Below are 2,005 nucleotides of genomic sequence, written 5' to 3' on the forward strand. Positions count from 1 at the left end.
CACACACACACACACACACACACACACACACACACACACACACACACACACACACACACACACACAAAAAGCTACAAAGTGTAAAAACAAAAGCCCTCACCTCATATCTGAACCCGATTCAAACTCTCCTTCCTTCCAGTGTCTTCCTTCACACAAGGTCCTGAACTGTGCTGTGTGAAGTGTGTCGGTCCTCGGTCTGACAGACAGCAGCAGTTTCTCAGTGCAGCTGCGTCCAGTGTTTGAGGGCGGTGCTCTAAAGTCAGACACTTCCCCGGGCAGCTGTACTGTGACTGACTGACTGACTGACTGACTGACTGCTGTTTAATCCCGTGGATCCAGACTTTCTCATGCCAAAGTTCAACATTTAACCGATCACCCGCCTTCCTCTGATAGCCTGCGAGTTTGCCCCACGGCAAGAAAAGACAAACTACAAAACAGACTGGATCTTTGAGGTTTAATCTGGGTGGACTGAAGATCTAAAAAACTAACTATAAATGACCTAAACGATTACACACTAAAACCGAAAAACAGGCACGAGCATAAGCCTAAAGTAACATTTCACGTTTATTATTGTGGGACAGCTCAAAACACGTCTGTATTTAAAAGCAGATATCATCAAGGGAAACTTCTTTCTTATACAAAACACAGGCTTTTCAGGTGTTAATCCTCATTTAACATGAGACCACCTGACGCCATACGCCCCCATAGACGACACATAATACATTTTACAGCGTGTCAGCAGAAGCTTCAGTCTACGAAGCACGTGGACAAAACCACTGGACTGACACTGCAAACGTGTAAAGCCAGGATATGGGATACTTACTATAAAGGCAAATGATGCCATCTTGCGGTTAGACTGAGAAACTACAAGGACGAGGATTATCTCGCCCAAATAATGAAACATACGAAACACACTTTCATACTGTCAGTAGAAGTAATCCCCGTTTGTCACAGGGCTGCAGGATGCGTCAACATCTAACAATCAAATCTTCAGTACACACTGAAGGGTGTGTAAGGCTAATATATACATCTAAAGTACGTGGTAACAGCAGTATCAATATATGAAGAATCTCATTCTGCTCCTGGGTGAACGTCTGGTTGACCAGTTCCAGCTGTTTCCTACTGAACACTATTTTGATGTTGAATTGGTAAATATTTTCACCTGTGAAGATGGTGACTGTGCTGAATCTGATCCATCACTTAATCATAATTTACTATTTATAAATTCTGTTCTTATATAATGTTACTAGCATCACCTATCAACAAAAGCGGAAATGAAGTAAATGCAAGAAACCCGTTGAGTTACCCGTGAATACTGAGGACAGAGAATAATAAACAAAACAAATGTCTAAACAGCTGGTGTTGGTATTGATGCTGGCAGGGATAGTTCATGGCGTTCATCTGGGTCATGCAGTCATCCAAGGGACCGAGCAGCCACTTCCGGTTTTCCAGCCAGGACAACCTCCAAGACAGAGGGAGAACTGTGTCATAAGTGCATATGATGTATTGCCACATAATTGTTTTACTTTTGTCACCCAGGAAATTTTTACCGAACGTTCCTGGAACGTTTCCGGAAGGTTCTGTTTGTAGAACCTTCAGAGAACAAATTTAGGGAACGTTCCGTCAAGGTTCTCTGAAGTTTCCACAAAAAAATAACCTTTGGCCAACGTTCCTGGAACGTTTTTGGATCGTTATGTTGGTAGAAACGTTCGCTAAAGGTTGTAAACATTTAACCGTTAGAACATTCTAGAACCTTTAGGGAACGTTCCCGAAGGTTGCCTGTTTCCTGGCATCTACATCCATAGCCAAAACAACACACACAGAGCGGTAGTTAGACTTGAACTATGTTTGAGGTATCCTGACTAAGTTTATGGAACACCTGCGAGTCATTTAAGAGGTAAGCAATAATTATGCAGAAGTAAACGAATTAAGTTTTTTTTTTTTTCCTGTTTAAGCGGGAAATTTCCATGTGTGAGGTGATGACCCCGCAGGGATGGAGGCGTAT

At 42.5% G+C, this 2,005-nt stretch overlaps 1 protein-coding gene across 5 annotated transcripts in view; it reads right to left on the minus strand.

Moving 5' to 3' along the window:
• Positions 1-281, minus strand: part of LOC111658348 (F-actin-monooxygenase mical2b) — a 35,428-nt gene extending 35,147 nt beyond the window's left edge. For 3 of the 5 annotated variants that reach the window (XM_023410830.2, XM_023410829.2, XM_023410828.2), the window contains exon 1: positions 101-281. The gene's annotated coding sequence lies outside the window, so the exon portion shown is untranslated. The remainder of the gene's footprint in view (positions 1-100) is intronic. The other 2 variants (XM_087175278.1, XM_023410832.2) reach the window with 2 other exon arrangements.
• Between the last annotated feature and the right edge of the window lie 1,724 nt (positions 282-2,005).

The sequence above is a fragment of the Seriola lalandi genome, unplaced genomic scaffold, assembly GCF_002814215.2.
Source record: "Seriola lalandi dorsalis isolate HSWRI2012SDOR001 ecotype SW California unplaced genomic scaffold, Sedor1 jcf7180002054440, whole genome shotgun sequence".
NCBI classification, from domain to species: domain Eukaryota; kingdom Metazoa; phylum Chordata; class Actinopteri; order Carangiformes; family Carangidae; genus Seriola; species Seriola lalandi.